A 15939-nucleotide genomic window follows, 5' to 3' on the forward strand; every position below is an offset into this window, starting at 1 on the left:
TAGAAGAGGTGATCTTCTATGAAAAATATTTCTTAAGGATCTGCCCATTAACAGGTAGAGATTCTCTCTTGCCTGATAAATATTGTAATAAAAAGGTTGATGGGCCTATATGTTCCACAGTTTGAAACAGGCCAAGCCACATTCGTTGGAACTTGGTATGCTTACCTTTTTCCTCATGTGCTTTAGCCCATTTCAATACCAGGTGTCCGAGCTTAAAGGATTTTGTACTCACAAAATTAGCATCAAAGGAAGATTTGACTAATTGTTGATGATGTGCGTGTGTAATTTTGTCCTTTTCCCTTTCTTCTTCGAACTTAAGGATTTGTAATTGTCTCACTTTCATAGAAGAGGAAGGAGTTTCTTCAATAAATTGAACTAGGGCTAGCGAGGGAATAGCTACATTTGTTGGAAGGACAACTTCTTTCCCATAGACCAAATTAAAAGGAGAAGTGCCTATGGAGGCCTTCTGTGTTATTCAATCTGCCCATAGAGCAAATATTAAAGACTTATGCTAGTTTTTCTAACTTTGATCAATTGTTCGTTTAATAATTCTTATGAGATTTTTGTTTGTAGATTCGGCTAAGCCATTTCCTTAAGGATAATAGTTAGCAGAGTATTTAAGTTTAAAACCTCTTTTAAGAGCAAATTTTGTCATAACATTGCCTGAAAAATAAGATGCATTATCAAACATAAGGGCAAATGGCAGACCAAATCTGGTAATAATAAATTGATCGACGAATTCAATGATGTTCTCCGAATTGGCTACCTTAAGTGGAATTGCTTCCACACATTTTATGAAGTAATCAGTTGCTGTAAGAATGTATATATGCTGCTTAGAGGAGTGAGGAACGATCTCACCTATTATGTCCAGTCCCCATTGTTCAAATGGATGTTCAATGTTGACTGGTTGCAATGGTAATGCGGGTTTCCTCTGTCTGCCAGCAGCTGTTTGACAAACTTTACATTTCCTTACATAAATGTGTGCATCCTTGAATAAGATTGGAAAATAATAACTAGCATGCAGGATTTTATGTGTGGTTGTATCCCCTCCACAATGTCCACTAGTTGACCCATCATGGAGTTCCTGCAAAACCTTTTCTGCCTCAGATTTTTCAAGACATCTAAGCAAAACATAATCATAATTTATTCTAAATAACACATTATTGATGATTTGGTATTGTCTAGCTTTTAGCCTCAAAGCCCTTTTCCTTTGGTAACTTAGTTGTGGAGGGGCATATCCATTTTTTAAATAAAATATGATATCAGCATATCTGAATTCATTGTTATTAATTCTTACCTCATATACTTGTATATCGTCACCTGAATCTTGTAGCGCTGATAAGTTGGATGCTCCTGCTAACATTCTGCAAAAAACCTTGACCTTTTACAATTTTAGTTGTTCTGATTTCAATGTCATATTCTTGTAGTGTCCTTACCCAATTTGCCCTCTTCTCACTTACATCCCTTTGTATTAATAGATTTCTCATTGTTGAGAATGGTACTACTACCTTTGTGTGGGTTTTGAGGAGGAAGGGTCTAAAATGCTTTATGGATTTGAAAACAACAAAGGCTTGTTTTTCAACATTTGAATAGTTCAATTCAGCCCCCTGTAAATTGGAGCTAAAGAAATAAATTGGTGCTTCGACTTTATCATCATTGACTTGTGTTAATATAGCTGCATATGATTTCTCGGAAGCAAAAGTATATAAAATGAAATGATTAGAAAAAATTAGAGTTGCCAAAGAGGGAGAATTTATGATCACTTGTTTAATCAAATCAAATGTTTCATGATCTATGTGTCCCCATTTAAAAAGAGAATTTTTCTTAATCATGGATTGAAGAAGTAAAACAATTCGTGAAAAGTCACGGACTATTTTTTTTAACAAAATTTATCTGTCCTACGAAATATTGCATATGCCTTTTGTTATGAGGTAAAGGAATTTCAAAAATTTCTCTTATTCTATCAGGGTCAATGTGAATCCCTTCTTTGGATACAATGAATCCAAGGAGTTTTCCTTCACTTAATGCAAAGAAATATTTCTTGGGATTAAGAGAAATTTCGTACCTCTGACAACGTTCAAAGATTTGTTTTAAATCTCTCAGATGATTACTGTGCTTTTTGGAGTATACAGTTATGTCATCTAAATAGATTACCACTGATTTATTTACCAAACCTTTGAAAGCTATATCCATGGCTCTTTGAAACATTGCACCAGCATTGATTAATCCAAATGGCATCTTTTGATAGGCGTAGGTGCCCCATTTGGTTTTAAATGTAGTCTTTAGACGATCATCTGGATGTACTAGAATCTGATTATAACCTGAAAATCCATCCAGGAAAGACATTAGTTTTGAGCTTGCAACTGATTGCAATATTTGTTCCATAGGAGGCAACGGAAAGTTGTCATTTTGACAAGCTTTATTGAGATTGCGGAAGTCTATACATATTCGAATATGACCATTCTTTTTTCTGACTCGGACAAGGTTGGAGACCCACCTGGAATGTCTGACCGGGAAAATAATCTTGGCTTTGAGCAGTCTATTTAATTCAGATTTAATCTGATTTTCTCAATTGGGATGAATCTTTCTCAATTTCTGTTGCACAGGTTTTTCATCAGATGTCATGGGGATGGTATGTTGAATTATAGAAGTGTCGTATGTTTTAAGATCTTCATAGTTCCAAGCAAAGACATTCTTATATTTCTTCAACAAATGTATGAAGGCTGATTTTTCATCTGATGTAAGACCAAGGCCTAGATTGATATTTTGAGGTTTAAGGTCATTTCTGGGATTAACCAATTCAAACCTCATAGTTGAACTCTGAAGTTTTGAGTTGGTCGGCCTTTTGAATCTGTCCTTAAGGTCACATAAGTCTTCCAACTTAACAACAGACTTAGGTATATCATTCATTGTTGCGTCTTGCTTAAGTTGGTCGTCATGTTGATCTTCATCAATTATCTGGTCATCATAAGAACCTTTTGATGTCAAAAATATTATGATATCCGAATCATTATTAAAGACTCGCCAATTGGTGACATTGTCGGGAATAGAAGGCCTAAAAATCAATTCAATAGAAAAGTGATCAGGACTGTAATCTCCTGGTGGAATGAGCTTGGAGGCCACATTATCCAAAAGATCGGCGCTTGTGTTTTGGAGTCTTGGGATAGGGGAAATATTAAACGATGTAAAGTGAAAAGTAAGGTCTTCGACAAATGATTGATAATGTTTCAAATGTCCAGACAAACAGCGTATAGAATTTCTTACCTGTTTTATCACAATTTCTGAAACTCCAAACACTTGTAGGTGTTTGATATTAAGGTTGAGGCTTTATACAAACCTTGATCTAACGCTTCATATTCAGCAGTGTTGTTTGTGCAATCAAATTCAAGTCTGCATGCTAACATAGTCTTTTCCCCTTCTGAGCTAACTAATATGCATCCTGCTCCTACTCCATCGTTGGATTTAGATCCATCAAAAAATAATTTCCAAAATAAAGAGTTAACTACAGGTTTATCTACAAAATTTATACACTTAGAAGTATCTGGTTGAGAAAAGTTTTCAACTTGCGATACAACAAAAGTTTCCAAGAAAGGTGAAGTATTTGCATTGAAATTTCCTAGAAATGATTCGACTGAGTAGTTTCCGATGATATTGTTGCTATACGCGATTGGTTCGTTCTCTCCTTTTAATTCTGTAACAATATACTTTTGATTTTTTCGCGATCAACCCTTATTTGATTTGGCTTACCATTATAAGGAAGCCACATGTGAGTCCAAACAGTCACAAAATAACCATGGAGCTTCTCTAACTAGTCTCCACTAAGGATTAAGCCGTAGAACTTGGGAATATCAGCTATAAGAATGTCAATGACTTGACGCACTTTAGGGTTCGATGAAAGTCTAATGGTAACTTGATTAAGTTCCCCTATAAATTTGACTTGGGATCGGTCTAACTGCATAATGTGCACAACGGATTTTTGAGGCTAAACATTCAATTTCTAGAAAATTGTTCTTGGTAAAATATTAGGTGAAGCTCTAGAGTCAACTAAACATTTGTGTAGATTTTTGTTGAATAATTTCAAAAGTCAACAAAAATGGAGGATTATGGGATTTAGATCTTCCTCCAATTAGAGCAATATCGGTAGGATCGATTCTATCTAGTGAAGTACTAGGGGGCCTTCCCATTTCTTGGGCAACTTGTGAGACTATAGCGGTAGGAAGAGGCGAAGTATGGACTACTTTGAGTTCTTTGAGTAACAACTTCTTTTGATGTTTCAACTTGCTAAGCTCATGAAAGGTAATGTTTGCCCTAGTATTTTTCATATCATCCACAATGTTGTATTCCATTTCATTGGATACTATCAAGGTCTTGGCTGGAGGTAAAGAATTTGATTGAAGAGGAGCGGTTTGGGTAGATTTTGATGGAGACTTCTTACCTTTTGTTTTGTCCTTGGGAGCCGGAGTTGATATCTTGTGCTTTGGATTTGTTTGAGGTGAATCAACAGGGTTTCTACTTTGGGTCGCAATAGGTAGTGCTTCTTGTGTATCTTCATTGGGAAGGATAAAGTCCCACATTCCTTGTAATTCGACCACTTCTTCATCATCTGTTTGTTCTTCAATTGTTGAGACTTCATCATCCTCCATATCTGATTCAGCATTTGATATAGTGCTTGGAGGCTTAGGATCAGTGGAGGGATTAGTGGTTTGAAAGACTTCTTTGAGGAAGTCTCAGCTACTTGTTTCTGGATATCAATTGTTTCATTAGACATTGTTTTGAGGACTTTTTGTAAAGCTTTAAGATCAAAAGGATCTTTAGGTGCTTTTTCTTGGATTCATCCCTAAAAGTCACTTTCTTGGATTTTCGTTCTTCTAAAGCATTTTTCTTATCTAAGGCTAGAATTCATTTTTCTACAACTATTGCTTCTTTCATGTTTTCTGCCAAAGTTAGGTTGGCAGCCCTATCGACGAAAATAGTTGTGTTTGAAGGGAGGGAAAAAATGTACCATTCATTTTGGACTTCATCGCTGGGCTTGGATGCCATGGGTATTTTATTCAATAACTTGTTGAAATGATAATTGAAGTATTTGATCGGTTCTTTAGTTTCAGCTTTCAAATTGGAGAGATCGTTGAGAAGGGTAGTCATGGATCTATCAATTCCAAATTTGGTTAGGCACTGCTCTTGAAAGGCATCCCAACTATTAATAGAACCTCATGGTAATGAAAAGTACCATGATCCTGCTGATCCTTATAAGGTATTAGGGAATAATATTACAAATGTATCTTCTTCTACTACTTCATTTAGGTTAATGGACAACATAAAAAATTGTTTATGTTTTCCTCAATTGGTAGGCCATTATCAAGGTTGAACTTTGGTAGCCACTTTTCGAGATGGGCTGGCAATTGGTGTAAAGGCCCTGCCATCCGTATGGCTCCTAGATTTGTCCATGGCCTTGGAGGATTTTGAGCCATCGTTGGTATCTGCATAGAGGAAGATGTTCCAGTGGTTGAAGGTGATTGGGTAGAGGAGGCTTGTGCTCCAGTACCTGTGTAAATCATGATCTGGAGTTGTGAGGTGGGTGATTGACCTTGTGATGAGATGGATGAAATGAATGAGGATGATTGAGGTGATGATGAGAGAACCTCACTATGGGATTCAGATGGTGTCTTCTTAGCCCTCTTACGGCTTGGTAGAGGGAATTCGAATGGAGGGATCCCAAACTTTTCACTCTATGCTCTAGTCAATCTTTGAGATGAGGGAAACTGAGAAGTAACGTTATCTTGGGATAACTCAGATTCTTCTTGAGATATCGAAATCCCCTGTAACTTATGAATCAGAGATTGGACTTCAGGGTTTCTATAGAAGAAGAATGATCTAGTTTCCATGTAATTTGAATAGTGGGTTCTAAGGGTCTGTTTACAACTTCTCGCTTAGGATTCGGAGATTTGGAATGAGATCAAGAAGTTGGAGGCGAGGGTGAGGAAGTTTTACTCTTAGAATGGCCTATTGGTTTGAATTTACTTGCATTCATAGTTAAGCCCTCCTTCTAACGCCAAAGGTTGAAGCCTCGAAAATCGTTGCTACAACATGGGGGAAAACCACCCAGTCTGAACCTTGGTTGGCAGCTCCTTTTCAGTTTGGTGTAGTGGCTCCGACTGGGGATAATGGGACTAGTTTCCCAAAAAGAGATTTTGATAGTGTTGATGGGGTGATATATGATGTATCGGGGGGATGATTAAGCTAAGTGTAATCTAATCTAAACTATTTGAACACATGCATATATCCTAGTTTAAACACTAGTAAACTATAACTATGCCCGGGAATAAAGTAAGGTATGTGATCTACAATAATGTCCTATAGCAATTGGTAATAAAGATCATTCCACTGCAATAAGAAGTGAAATCGTTTAACAATAATCATTTTGGATAAATAGTTAGCCAAAACAATTGTGAAAGATATTTCACATATAGAATCGTTCATATATTCAGCGAAAAATTAAAGTCAACACCATACAAAAGTGCAATAATGCTAACCGAAATTCAAACTTTCATACATAAAACAATTAAAGAAAAGTTATTGCCTGATACATAAATAAAACAAAATCACAAGATAAAAGTACCATATATGATAAGTTCTGCTCATGTGTTTCAGCAATATCAACCTAATTCGAATCAATCCAACATCATCTAAGAGTGCAAAAGTGCAATTTCAGTAGAACGTGCCAGATAAAAGAAAATAGGTTGTTCCATTCATTCCACCAGAACCTCCTCAAAGGTACATAAGTGCATGTTTTGAAGAATGTTTCTGATAAAATTTCTGGACCCCTCTCTAAATGCATGAGAAGGATTTAAATACTAAAAATATGGGTCCTAAAATAGATTATTACAAAAATAGTTGAGGAGGTTTAAACGACCTTCCTCATATTATGCTAAATAAAAATAAAATAAAGTGACTAACTCCTTTTCATTTGATCCTTAAGATCGCAGATATCTGTCATTGGTTTGAGTTGTGTCGGTTGGCCGATTGCAGATTTCAACTGTCCAGTAAATATAACGTCCATCAGTGCTGGTACCATTTTTTGTGTGGAGATAGTTAGGCATCACAAGGTCATCCACTGGCCATATGGCTTGACTAAGAATTACCAGTATGCTTCCCAGTTCAGCTTGCTCGTTTGTCTGATCACCTCCTCCCTTTCCTTTGCTGCTCCAGTTGATTGGTGTTTGGAAGAAATCCTAGTATAGATTCTGCAACCAGGTTGGCGCCATGTAGATTTTTGTTAATGGCTTCAATGATGTTGTTTGTTGCTGCTGCCATGACCATTGTTTCCCTTTCTGCTTGCTTGAGCCGAGAATCCTAGTCTGCAAATAGAATTTATTTATGTGATTCCTCCAGTTTTGGCAAATCAGCCTTTCTCCCATCTTCTGATTCTTTCCACGTGATAAAGTCAGAAATCCTTTTATGGATTTCGTCATACTCAAGCCTCATTTCGATGACTTGGCTTGTTAACTTATCACTGATCTCGCAATAAGAATTTATTTGCGAGATTTCCTGGCACAAAAGTTCCTTTTGTTGCATTAGTTGGGCGTTAAGGATGAGTGCTTCTTTTACGAACTCATCGATTTGCGGATTGTCTTTATAATTATTTGTCGTAGCTTGAACCCGCGCATCCTTTTTTGCTAGGCTGGCTTGATGTTTTATTTGCATTTATTCAAACTCCTACTATAGTTTGGCAATTTGTAACTCTGCTTGTTCGTTAGATTTTTCTTGCTCTAATTGTTGTTCCAACAATAGGATCTTTTGTTCCTTTTCTCTTAGCAGCATTTGAACCTATGTTTCTTTATCAATAGTTGTCATAGCATAGGCTTCCGCAAATTGCGACAATCTCATAAGGTTCTCAGATGGGTCCATGGGTGAATCTTTCCAGACAATGTCCATTGGTTCGTTGTCGGGAGTGGTAATAGCTGCAACATCTAACTTTTTTTTCTTCCTCTACCTTTTGATGACAACTTTATGGGTAGGGATATAAAACACATCCAAAGGGGGAATTTCCTCAATTCTTAAAATAATTTCAGAAGTGGGGGTGGCAGGAATGAGCTCCACATCCTAAGTGCCTACAGTTTTCTCCACTGTAATTTCTTAAGTTGATTTGTGTTGTGGAGTCTGTATCTCAGATGTTTGTTCCTCTATATGGAGCTTCTTATTAAAATGCTCCCATTCTTTTTCTAAATCAACAACTGGGGGTTTCGCTGACTGAATCGAACTAGAGGAAAATTCAACATGTTTCTTTGTCGAGGTTTGTTCGGGTGCTTTTTCTGTGGTTCCGGCTGTGTCCCTTTCGGACTCTTTGTTTTTTATGCCCCCATTTTGAGACTGTAGCTGTGAGTGCTTTGATTCATGAATAGATTTTTCCTAGGACTCTGCTTCGAAATTTTCTTTGGAATTTTCTCTAGAGCTTTCGTCTAAGCTTACACTGGGAGTTGGCTCCCTTATTGGTTCAATCTGTAGCAGGTCCAATGGGACCTGTAATAATCTCCTTTCCCTATATTCATGGAAGGCTTCAAGATCATCTAGGGCAAAAAGTAGTGATGCCATATGTGTCACTTCTGAAAACGTCTCTCTTTGTAGGAAGAGGTCATCGAAGGCATCTTCCTCATTGGTGAATGGTTTCATTTTCACCATAGTAGTGAAGTCTTTGGCTGTGCCATTTGGGTCATACTTTCTTCCTAGGAATGTAGCAAATTTCGGAGATTTCATAATCTCTACTTCCTTGCATGCATGTCCAAAATAGTGTAGTGCAAAGGCACCACATTGCAATAGAAATGTAGGCCAAATGGCCTTTTTCTGCTCCTTCAATCCTTTGCTCAGCCCACCTTCTCCTGTTGTTTGGTAGGCTATCTCCCTAGCCATTAAATTATCAAGTACATAGTATGGAAGGACATGTGGTGAAGAAATGCTCCTGAATACTCTGATATATGCAAATGTCTCCTCCCCAAACCATCTGGCTAAAGGTAGGATATCTACTTCAACTTCTTTAGAAAATATAGGGGCATTCCTGTTGTAGACCTGTTTATGAATAGGCAGCATAACTCATTGACAAATTCTATAAAAATGGGGACGAAACTGAGATTCCCACGTACTCTTATGATATATATGGATAGGAAGAGGGTCTTGGACAGTCCACTTCCATCCCATGATAGGAAATTTGGAACCAAAACAGATAGCGTTCATTATATAGGCACTCATGAAAAATGGAGGGTAAACCCTAGAAGAGATACTCCTCTTTTTCCTATCCTCCATTATGGATTTCACCAAATTATCAAACAAAATTTGGGCCCAATTCATTATTGTTGCATTTATGGCTGCATCTATTAATGGCAGCGATTTTGGGGAAAATTTAGTACTATCGGGCTTGCCGAACATTCTACATAGCATGGTTGCTGCTAAACTATGAGGGGGAGAGATAGATGTTGTAGAATACATACATGTCTTATCCTTTTTGATCTTGCCTTCGTTTTCAGTCCAGGTTCATGTGACGTTTGTTGGGTCTTCATTCTCCTTAGTAAATTTCTCGAGGAACTCTTTATTGTAAATATTTTGTGGCTCTAGTAGGTTTTACATAAGCCGCAGACTCTCTGGTGAAAAGGATCCCATAACCTCCTGCCTGTTATTCTTGAATTCTCTGTCTGAGACGTCCACCTGATCGATTATCCACTTAACCATATCTGTATATGGAATTATCTTCGGCTTCGCGGCTATGCGGTGCATAAATGAGCATGTTGTTTCGAAGAAGGAGGCGTCGGAGGAAATATGACCATCAATTGTGGCCTTTGTTACCAGAGGTCTTGGTTTCTCTTCTTCTAATAAATCATACATGGCCTCCCATGTTGAGGTTCCTCCGTCTTTGCTGCATGTAGTGTCAGAGAACAGAGGGATCATTTTTTATTTTTCAGACATGGCTGCCTTTCCCCTCTTTGTCATTGCTCCCAACAACTCTTGTTGTGGATTGTTCTTGAAAATGGAGCAAAGCAAAAGCTATCAGATAGACACAAGTAAAAATGAACATAAGAATGAATGATACAAATGATTTTGAAAAGGTGACAAGAAATGATTTTTTATTAAATGCAAGTGAGAAGATATCGTATCACATCGAACAACTTTTCAAACGTAAATTCCATTAACCAGTACTAAATGCCCACTAATGGTTTCTTATCCATAACTTTATTGCTCATTAATGTTTTGTGTCGTAAGTCGGGAAAGAAACTTATTAGGGTGGAGAGCTTTTTATTTGTGAAAATGTTGATTTTGCGATTTGCGATGCAATATAGCAGATCGCATTATCGCATTTCGTGTGTGCACTTTCTTTCCCATTCCTCTGGTTTCTGCAAAATGCGATATGCAGGGCATTCTTTATTAGTTTTCAAAGCATATTTTATTTCATAAGGTTTTCTTTGTAAAACCTTTCTTCTTCGCGCATCGGACTTGAGCGTTTTTATAACATAATTGGCAATCGGGTCTAGGGTCCCATCCCATTTCACAATATCGTAGGGTTTATAAGTTTTCGGATCTTTCTTAAGGGTTTCTAATGTTATGCGATAAGGGTGAACGCATCATCGTAATATCGCATTTCGCATGGTTAAGGATACTTTGTGAAGGTGCTTTCTTTGCAAGTAGCGATATGCGATGCGGGCCTTACTTTAATAAGAAACATTTTTAGGACTTAGTTCAAAATGAAAAGTCTAATAGTTTCAAGGTTAAGCGCAATAATCCCTTTTGATTGCTTTTCCACGAGTTTTGGTCGTTAACAGGGCTTTTGACACGCTTAATCATGCGATATGTGAAAAGGCAAGCATCTGCTAGCTTTTCAAAGGGTTTCATCTTGATATCTTGCTTTAGTCCAAAAAAATAACAAGAAAAATGTCTAAATGTTAAATTTATTTTTTGGAAGGAATTTTTAAGGGTCCCCATTTATTAATAGAATATTAGCTATTATGTTAACAATTGGGGGGGTTATTGAACAGGACAACATGCCCTTGATCTGAAATCCTGCAATATGAGCATCAATTCTGAATTCTCTACCTATTCTCTTCTTATTTATCCTTACTCTTATGGTGTGTATTTCAGGCAGGTTAACAGAGATTGTTCCACCCTCATCTTCTTCCTCTGGTATGGTTGCCTTCAGACTTCTTCGCAACCTCCCCAACATCTGGTCATCGTCGACAATCTGTAGGAATAATCTGAACCATTCCTCAATACGTCTGACAACTGTGGAGTTTGGAAGGTCTTGGGTCTTATCTTTACAGGACTTTGTCTTCTCCTTTGGTAGTCCTACACGTTCAGCCAAATTGCCAAACAATTTTCTTGCCTCCTTGTAATACTATTTTTGTTGCTCGAGGTTATTTGGCCGCTTCGGGGAGGCCAACCGGATGATTGTGGGTTGGTCCGGAGTGCCTTGATCATCCCCAGTATTTTTGCCTCTGCATGTAACTATGTTAATATTGGATAGTTGGGCTGCCTCCATGATCCTTGGCTTTGCATTGATCAAATTCACTCATCTCTATCTATTCCACTCCTCCTATATTCCGATCAGCTCCAGACAATCCTCCATCGCATGGTCATTGAACCAGCACTGAGAGCACTAGGGCCTCCTTGGTAGAGGGAAATATTGTGCAACATTCCCCTCCTGGTCACAGTTGTAACAACGAACCAGGCCCCAACCTCTTGCCCTTTCGCCCCTCGTTCCTCCTCCTCGCCCACCTCAAGCAATCTCATTGACCTGGAAGGTTGAGCGGTCTAACCTAGCTGCTAGAGCATCCAACACTCTACATTGGTCGATGTGGTGAGTTTTGGAAGTGCGGAACTCACAATAATTGTTATTTGGGACATTAGAGTACTTTTGCAATATCAGGCACAATCGAGGAGGGTGTCCATACCCCCTGCATACTTCACACTACTCTGATTGGTTGCGGCCAAGATATGCCCATTGCGATCCTACCACCGTGACTCCCTTTGTGTGTGGAGGCTCAAGTGGTCCCCCTGGAGCCGATGTGGCACTTGTACCCCATAACCTCGGGAATTCTGTGCCAACATGATCTCCCACTAAGTAGTTGGTGCACCACATGTTTGGTCTCATTGGGTGGGCTGGTTGTAGATCTTTCAGCTTCACTATTAGGCTTGCAATTTGGTGTTGAAGACCCAAGATAGAGGGATCGTGTGAAGCTTCTCCCCTACCCCCCCCCCCCCCCCGAGTATTCATGCAGACACCCTGCTATAACTTCTATTCAAGTTGTTTTCTCTAGATAATCGTGTAGTGTCTCAATGTTTTGTTGCGTCAACGATGTCTGGGGGAAGGGTAACATTACTTTGATAAACCAATACCTTTGGTGATTCAGGTCTATTGTGTAATTGATTTTACCAATAGCATCCTTAAATATTTGCATTAGTTCCCATGCGGTCTCTCCCTCCCACTGCTTTATCTCCCACAACTCCGACAATCCTTGTTGATCCGTTTGGGGAAGTTTGAATTCTTGTACAAACTCTCTTTTAACCTCGTCCACAGTTGGGTTCTGTAACTCCAACCATTTTATGAACCACCTCAAGGCCCTTTCCCTGAGAGTGGTTTGGAACTTTATTAGCTTCACATTATCAGGCATCTAATGGGCTCTCCAGATAGCCTCGCATAGATACCAATATTGCTCTATGCCTTCGTTTCCCTTGCAGGAGAATTTCGGAGACCTTGTGAATGACCCCACCATTATCGACTACATTCGTGCTAAAATCACAAAGCCTTGTGATCCTGGTTGTAGAGATCCTTGTAAACTCGTACTACTACTACTATTTCCACGGTTATTAGTATTAAACTTATATTCAACATGCACACTTTGCACTCTTATCGCCTTGAGCAATTTAGAAATAAATTTGTTAGGATTGTTATAGAGTACTAGTGAAAGGTTGGGGGAGACACTACCTGAGCCTCGGGGGTGGTGGATCCTTGATTCTCCCAGACCCATCATATTTTGCAAACAGCCTCTACATAACAAAGTACATATCATCCTCTAGGCCTTCCTCTGAGCCGACACAACCAATTCCATCCAACCCCTCCCCACGATCGGTGAGGGAGGGCTCCTATCATCTTCTGAGCTCTTAGTTCTTCCAACCATCTCTATCCCTTTCACTGAGTTATCTTCCATCTTGCCTTCCTTTTTCAAGCTCCTTAACACTACCCCTTCTTGGTGAAGTTCCTTCGATTTCCTTTTAATCGCCTACATGGCCCTTTCCTGCCATCTCTCTATCTGTACTCTCCTTTGTGCTCTCAATTCATGGGCCTTTGTGAATCTTCTACATCCATCCTCCTAATAACTTCATGGTCCCCGCTTGGTAGCACCCCTCCCTTTAGATCCTTCCCTAAGTACTAGGGGTATAGGCTACCATGATTGAACTTTTGAACACAAGCACGCCCTATTCCACATAAAGACTTTAATCTAGAGGGTTATTTCTTTCAACAACTTCTCTCTCAACCTCGCTGAGAACACAACTTCGGCCTTTGAAAAGGACTGGTGGCTTTTTGCCACAAACTTGAAAACGTACCCTTCTAGTGTGGTATGCACCCATAAATCTACTGATCTCGTCAGATCCGTGTCAAGATGGTCGACCGCAGCAAGATCTGCCTAAGTCCAGTCACAATGAGACAAATTTTGTCCTCTAGACCTCCCTTTCACCTGCAATCTCCGCAACCATTTATACAGTTCTTCTAGAAACTTGCACCAGAAGATTTCATACTTATCACTTGCAACTTCCAAATACATGATCTTGTCTTTTAGTTTTGGAACAACTCGGCGGCGGAGTTGAGCTTACTGAGAAACAAACCGGTCAACTCGCTCATCCCACTAGTTCTGTATTTCTTTCTTAAAAATCCTCAATACCATATTCCAAACCATCTTTTTGAATTTACAGTCCCTACAACGGAACCTTTTGTCGGCACAAAAATAATAGCAGGGTTGAGACCCTAGGTTCGGGTACAAGGGGCCAACAAGGCTCCGTTGTAGTCTAGCACAACGCCAACATTTTCACCTTACCCAAGAAGGGGAAGGAGTCTCACCTGAGGTGTGCCGCAACTGAAGTTAGATGAGGGTTGGAATTCGATACAAATGGAATCATATCAACCGAAGAGAGAAAAGGACTATAGCTTAACATGAAAATAACCAGATCACAACAATCTATTCATGCTACACCAAAAGACTACCTAAATAGATGCATATATAAAAAATTTGAATAGCCAACATAATACACAAGAACACAATATAACTCCAGAACAATCTTCTTCATTAGCATAACATAAGAACAATACATAAGGCTCGTGGCCTAATCCTCAACAGTAGAAATCACACAACCAATATACAAACTCATACAAATATAATCATGGAGCCTTTCTCATTGCTTCGCAACACAGGAAGAATGGAAACACTATAGACTTGATGCAACTAACCAGCAACCCCTCCTCCGCTCTTCCTTCTGCTTTTTATCTTCTGCCATCTGCCCAAATTGCCAGTTCCTTTTCCCTTTGCTCGATTGTCTTCATCCTCAATTGCCTCTGCTCTTTCCTCGCTTGGTTGTCCTTGCTTCTTCTCACTACTCCTCTACGACTACCAGTCTTCCTTCAGTCTTCAATCTTCCCTCGACTGTCAACTCTGCAACTTCCCAACGACCACCTCTGCCACTTGCCATCGACCTCTTTCTCCACAAAAATATAAAAAATGAAGGCCCCAATTGGCCCCGACCACAGTCCATTAACTAGTCCTCGAGTCAATCTTCCCTTGGTGTTGTCAGTTTTGTTGACGCTTTTGTCATTGCTTCTGCTAATACTACTACTGGTACTTCCCTTGGTGTTGGTGTTGCTTCTTTTGGTGGTGCTGCTACTTCTTCTAGTGTTGTTGTTGCTTCTTCTTGGCCTACTTCTCCAAACAAAGGCCCAACTCTGGCACAACTACAATAGGCACCTAGCGGAATAGATTGTAGTTATCCAGTGCTACTTTCCAAGGTCCTGTGATTACAACTACTTGCTTTAGGAATTTGGTCATCGTGCTAGACGTTGGTTGATTTGGTCATGTCATCATTAGGGAATCCCATTTTTCTTCCAAATCCTCATTGAGTTCTTGGAGTGTGTCCACGTGAACTTGGACCGAGGGCTGGAGATAGCAGAGTTTCTATTTGGTCTTGGCCAACTCATCCTTGATTTGCTGGATGCAGCCTTCCAGAGTGGTGACTTCTTCTTGGAACTGCTTTCGCTGCTCCTTATCCTTAGAGTTCTTAATGGCAGTGAGTAGTTGATTAATTCATTGGCAGAGTGGGTGTAATGGTTGATTCTTCTTTGCTAGGTTGCCAGACCAATCTTGGACCTCCTATAGTAAGGTGTATCCATCATTTAGGGCCTCGAGGATGGAGGCCTTAAGAGCGGTTTCAGTGGTAATCTTTTATTCAATCTCATCGGCATACGTCATGGAAGGGTCTAGCAGTGTGTTTCTCACAACATTGAGGTTCTTCCTAAGCTCCTAGTTAGTTGAGATTATACCAATGCATGCAGTCAGGATATGGTTGCAACATTTGGCCAGGGTGCAGACAGAGAAATATTTCAAAGCCTCGGTTACCACATCAGAAATGGCAGGCCAAAGTGCCTGGAATCACAAAGTGATCTGATTGACATATTCCTGAAGTTGTTGATTGTCTTGACGGAGCTAGTCCCATGCAGCTGTGAGGGAAATAATTTGTTGTTGCTGCTCATGATTGGCAGTAAGGTAATTGTGTATCTGTGCAGCCCTTTGCACGACTTGTTGAATAAAGTTGAACAATTGGGATGAGGACCAGCTTTGTAGATCATTATGCTGCATCCTAGATGGATTAGGGAATCGGCTTTGCAAGGGCTGCCCACTGGCGGCAAACTTGTCTGAG

Source organism: Pinus tabuliformis, chromosome 6, assembly GCF_031772625.1.
Source record: "Pinus tabuliformis cultivar Carrire ecotype Pingquan chromosome 6, CPIR1, whole genome shotgun sequence".
Taxonomy (NCBI): domain Eukaryota; kingdom Viridiplantae; phylum Streptophyta; class Pinopsida; order Pinales; family Pinaceae; genus Pinus; species Pinus tabuliformis.